The sequence below is a fragment of the Pinus tabuliformis genome, chromosome 6 (genome assembly GCF_031772625.1).
Source record: "Pinus tabuliformis cultivar Carrire ecotype Pingquan chromosome 6, CPIR1, whole genome shotgun sequence".
NCBI classification, from domain to species: Eukaryota; Viridiplantae; Streptophyta; class Pinopsida; order Pinales; family Pinaceae; genus Pinus; species Pinus tabuliformis.
The window spans coordinates 1,124,237,553-1,124,243,337 of record NC_142292.1 but is presented as its reverse complement, the minus strand read 5'-3'; positions in this window follow the sequence as shown (position 1 = coordinate 1,124,243,337).

The following is a 5,785-nucleotide window of genomic DNA, read 5'->3' as shown; positions in this document are numbered from 1 at the left end:
CCGATCCGTAAGGGTTGAAGCGTTCCTGCCCCCAAGAGGTCATTTTTTTGATCATAGAGTAAAACATGATCACCTTCTTGGTAACAATGAGGCTTGACCTTTTTGTCATACTGGGCTTTGACCTGGCACTTGTGGGCTTCGAGTGCCAATTCGACATCTTGACGGGTTTCATCCAGTTGATTGAGGTATAGTAGGCACTCTTCTTCAGCAGTGGTTCTGGGCAAGAGTTCAACATCAATTTTTAGCGAAGGAATCTGACACTCGACAGGTAAAACTGCTTCTAGGCCATAAGCTAGTTTGAAAGTTGTAAAGCCTATAGTGGTTTTTATTGAAGTTTGATATGCCCACAATGTAGGATATAACATTTGATGCCAGTGGGTTTTGTGATTCCCTAATAACCTATGGATCATGGTCTTTAAGACACCATTAACAACTTTTACTTGGCCATTATCTTGGGGGTAGTAGGAGGATGATTGGTCTTGACGAAAACCAAGGAACGATGTTAAGTTAGACATCATGTGATTCTAAAAATGAGACCCATGTTCTGTCACAATTGTGGGGGGCACACAGAAATGACAGATAACTTGATTGAATAGGAATAGCGCCATGGTTTCTCCATCAACCCAGAAAGTGGGAAGGGCTTAGGCCCATTTCGTGAAATAGTCCACTGCTACAATAATGTAGTTGTGTCCAACAGAGGAAATGGGGTTGCATGTGATGAAGTTGATACCCCATTTTGCAAAGGGATTAATGCACGGGTGTTTGGTGATGGAGATACCCTCAAGGATCTTCCCGGGATCCTTGGCAGATAGTCAAATTAGCTATAGCTGGCCCAGAGATACATGCATATATCCATATTAGTCAAATGAGAATCAAAGTAGGAAGAAGGACTATTACCTTAGGTCTTGGCATGGTGTTGTTGGAGAGCGCAAAGTAGCAGAGTGGAAGACCCCTCAGCTAGCTCCAAGATTAATACCTTCACATAGACAAGACAAGGCGTAATATCACAACATATAACTTTAACAATCAATGCACTAATATATAGGGATATCTAACTACATACTTCTAAGCCACTCATAATAATAATGTGGCATAAACATGTAAAAAAATTACAATACCAACACCATGGAGTGGAAAACATAATTGCAGATCTATATTAATGATAGAAAAGAGTGATTACAACCATCGATTGTATCAGCCATACCTTACTGCTCCAGCTCCTCCCTCTCTCTCTCCCTTCTTAACCTCTTGAAGAGCTAATGTCTAATACTAGCTTTCATAGTCAAATAGGCAATCCTTTCAAATGTTTTGACCTCTTCCACAACGGACCTAGCCTCACATATATAGCATGAGAGGATAAGCCTTGTTAAATCATTCATGAGTTCCTTTGGGAAAAATTAGAGATGTTTCCGTGCTATTATGCTCTTTCCCTATTTGTAGACTCCATTAGGAATAGTAATTCCTCCAAACATGTCGAATCTGGATGTTTCCTACTTTTATGCGCTGACATAGGAGTCAATATAGGGATATTTCTAGGTCAACTTGTTCCTTTCACTCATAGAAACTCATTTAGTTTGACTAATTCTCTTCCCGAGGCAACATGCAGAGTTACCCTAGGTACTAACGCACCTGATGCATGGCTAGGAAGCTTTTTAAAGTAGGTTGCTAGTTTCTGGAGAGCATTAGATTGACAAATAGGCTTGTGAACTTGGTCAGCCTTTCAGTCATCTTGCCTTTCTCCTCTGAGCTGATGAGGAGGTAATTTTCCTATGTAATAGATGCCCCCTAAAGTGTGAGATGAGAGGCAGAGACAATGGTCGAAATACTTTATATAACTGTCATTTTCTTTGAAAAAAGAGAGAGAGGATTAGAGATTCGAGAATACGAGAAAGCTGATACAACACATATATAAAACATCTAAAACCATGTCCTGAGTTTGGCATTCCCACGCTCAGTAGCTATGTCAGAGTGATTTCTCAACAAAGAGATATGACGATCTTGTCCCTTGATAAGCACAATGTGAGACTTGTGTCATAATAAGATCATTTTGATGAGATGTCTCCAAAAAATAATATACGCAACTTGGGAGAGGAAAAAAGGCTGAGTGATGTAAGCCTCTACCCAAGGTCTTGATTTCCACTTCACCTTAACAACATAGTTCGATACGTGTGAATAAAGGCATTGAGGTTGAACATGTATGAAATCATCTAATTACCAGTCAATAATGGAGACTGTTATCATATGCAAGGATGGCCGCCGATAATGGTGATGGTATCCAAGACACATAGTACAATCTAGTGAGTGTCAATAATGTTTTTGTCTTTGAACACTTATAGAATTGTTTAACTAGGAGCCAATAATGAAAATCCCTGACCAATCATAAGGTAACCTGCCACTGATGTCTGCAAGTTCCAAGGCACTGAAGTGATTTTGGGTCTGCTTCCTAGATAGAGTGTTGAAGTCGATAGGAGGAGACCCGTCAAAAGGTAGGCAATAATGTGTCCTACATTAATTGACATGAAATGGGACAATAATGATTGTTTTTTGAAGAATAGTTTGAACATTGGGTCAAATCGACAAAGGGCATGATGGAATAATATGCTTGATGGTTTGATGGAGGGAACATAAGATAAAGGTTTTCCCTTGAAAAATAGAAGGCACGACACAAAGGATTTAACCATGCAACACTAGACTCATGAACACCAAAGAGTGTTAAGATACAAAGATGTAAGAACATCGAGGTATATAGGCTAAAGTCATAGGATGGTAAGGTTCATATTGAGAGGCCATCACAAAGAAGGTTTTGCTGAGGGAGTGCCATGTTCAAGGGAGTGACTACTGCCAAAAAAATCTTTTTGAAATAATGACATAAAGAAATTGTATTGTCCACTTTCCACATCTGATTAATTTAGTGAGTCCAGATGGGTAAAATTAGTGGTCTTTTCATATTTCGAGAGTCTGAAAAGATCATAAAGAGTGACTCCAGGGTACTGACCTTGTCATAGTTTTTAACTGGGTGAGAAAAAGGTTTAATAGTATACCTAAAAAGGTTCCTTTTTCGTAAGTTAATCTACTGAGTCTGGATAAAGAGATAAACCTATGCTCAATAGATGTTTGCCTCATTTTGTTACAAGTACAAGGATACGAAGTAAACTTGATATTCGTCGTGAAATTTTTATGAGTCACGTAATGACAAACTCAATAGATCTTCATCAAATTTTAATGAGTCAAATGAAGAAAACTCGAGATACCTTTTTCAGTTTAATGAGCGAGGAAAAAGAGGTAAAATAACTGATCATTCCTTCTTTGCAGATTTAACGAGCCCAAAGAAGGGAAAAACTCGGGGTATCTTTTTCATTTTAATGAGAGAGGAAAAAGAGGTAAAAAAACTACTCATTGCTTCTTCATAGATTTAATGAGCCCAAAGAAGGGAAAAACTCTGGGATTTTTCAATTTAAGAGCAAGAAAGAGTCCCAAAAAAGAAAGCACTCATACTGTCATCGTAGGAGTTTAATGAGCCCGATGACGAAAACTTGGGGTTTTTTGAATTTTACGAGAGAGAAATTTCCTAAAAAAGAATGCTCAAAGCTTCTTCATATTCTTTTAATGATCCCGAAGAAGTAACTCGAGGATTTTTCAATTTTACAAGCGAGAAAAATTCCCTAAAAAGAATGCTCATACTATTTCTTTTCAATTTAATGAGCTAGAAAAAGAGAGAAAAAGAGTTGCTCATATCTTCTTCATAAAATTTTAACGAGTTTGAAGAGGTAACTTGAGGTTTCTTTGATTTTACGAGCGAGAAAAAGTCCCTAAAAATAACACACTCATATCTTCTTTGTAGTAGTTTAACGAGCCCAAAGAAGTAGACTCGAGGTTTTTCGAATTAATGAGCAAGAGAAATATCATAAAAATAATGCTCAATCTTCTTCATGGTAGTTTAACGAGCTCGAAGAAGGAGACTCGAGGTTTTTTCAAATTAACGAGCAAGAAAAATGCCATAGAAAGGATGCTCGATACTTCTTTATCTCATGATTGACAATAGAAGGTTCTATGCCACGTATTTCCTCATAAGACCAAGGGAAAATATCACAGAAATCCTTAAAAGGGTAGGTGAAGCTTACAATTTCCTCAAGATTGTAACTGGTTCCAATCTGAATATTTTCCATGATGCTTGTCTTGATTAAGATATCAATGAGTATTATATTTGAAATATTTCCCATGTTCCCTTTCGAATCCAAAGTTTGGACAATTGTATAACTCCAGGGAATGATCTCAGGGGGTTCAAAGGACAGGATTTGTATAGGTATCATGTCCGAATTATATATTGAAACACGATGGTGAGAATCCTCCCAAGGTGGTTCCTATAAACACATGATCTCTTGAATAAATTCATCTGAAGGTAGGAATTTATTGAGGAGATCATTAGAGGGAGCATTTATGGGAGAGGAGGCAGTACCGTTGGTTGTTACCAAAGTGGCCGGAGACTCGGATGTAGATTGAATTGCTTGATAGGCCAATTTGGCTGGTGATAACGACATTTGTTCTTAGTAAGAGTCAATGCTTGAAGTGGACGAGAGGATCCAATGATCGGTTGTTCATGAGGAATATATGATACCATAGAGACTATCTGTGGAACCGCAGGTAGTGGGAGAGGAAAACAACCCATCAGGGAAGAACCCTTCAAAACACTGGTACCGATACTAACATAAGAGTCAGGTATGCCACCCACTAATGGTACAATGCGGCTAGGCAACGGGGAGTAATTTGGGGTGCAAAAGGATAGTTGGTCCACTATGACAATTCTCCCATCCAAAGAGGATGAGGTGGAAGACCGAAGACACAATGGAATTCATGGCATTAGTCAAACTGCAGCCCAAAAGAAGATTATAGTCGAGTTTACGATCTACGACTTCAATTTCCACCATTACCATCTTCCCACTCAGAGTGATGGGGTAGTTGACAAAGGTAACCTTTTGGGATGGATTTATGGCCATCGAATTCCTCAAGGGAATTCGACGGCAGAGAGAGGGTTGGAGAACCCAAGGTGAGCCAACATGAAGCCGACATGACACAGGTTGAAGCACCTTCGCCAATGAAAGTTCTATGTACCCCTTGCCCATTCGAAAAAATTTGCACCTGAAATGCAAGCTGGTGTGAAAGGGGAGTTTTACATTTGTCCATGTCAAAAATTGCAAGCATGGAATCCTGAGGGTTGACCCCACCAATTTCCAAAAGCATAGCTTTCCTTTGTGCTAGACAAGTTTGCAATACTTTGAGTGTTGACATAGCTAATAGTTCTTGCGCCAAATCTTCTATAATACTGTAGTTCCAGGCAGCATGTGAAAATGTATTATGCATTGCGCAATGAAGTGCCCCTTTTGGGGGGCGAATCACAAGATCGACAATGGGCCTTTCGATATGGAGATCATTAGGCAACAATGGGTTTTGACCTGAGGAGGCTTCCTCAACATTAGCGACTGGATCTCCATAAGTTTTGGCTCTAGTTTGAAGATTGACTGTTTCAAAGGTGTAAATGCTAGATGGTCCTTCACCAGCTAAAGGATGATGTGAACTGCCATTGGCCCCTTGTGGGGGTTGAGGTTGGTTTTCAATAAGATGTTATTGCTGCTAAGCAGGGAAAGGGTTGTTTAGGACCACGGTGGTCTAGCTAGTGTCCTTTTGAGAAATGAAATTTGTTCATTCATGGAGACATGGGCAAGAATGTGTCATATGGTATTATGCATAGATTTTGCAAGGGAACTTGACAAATTTGTCCTTTCCACTT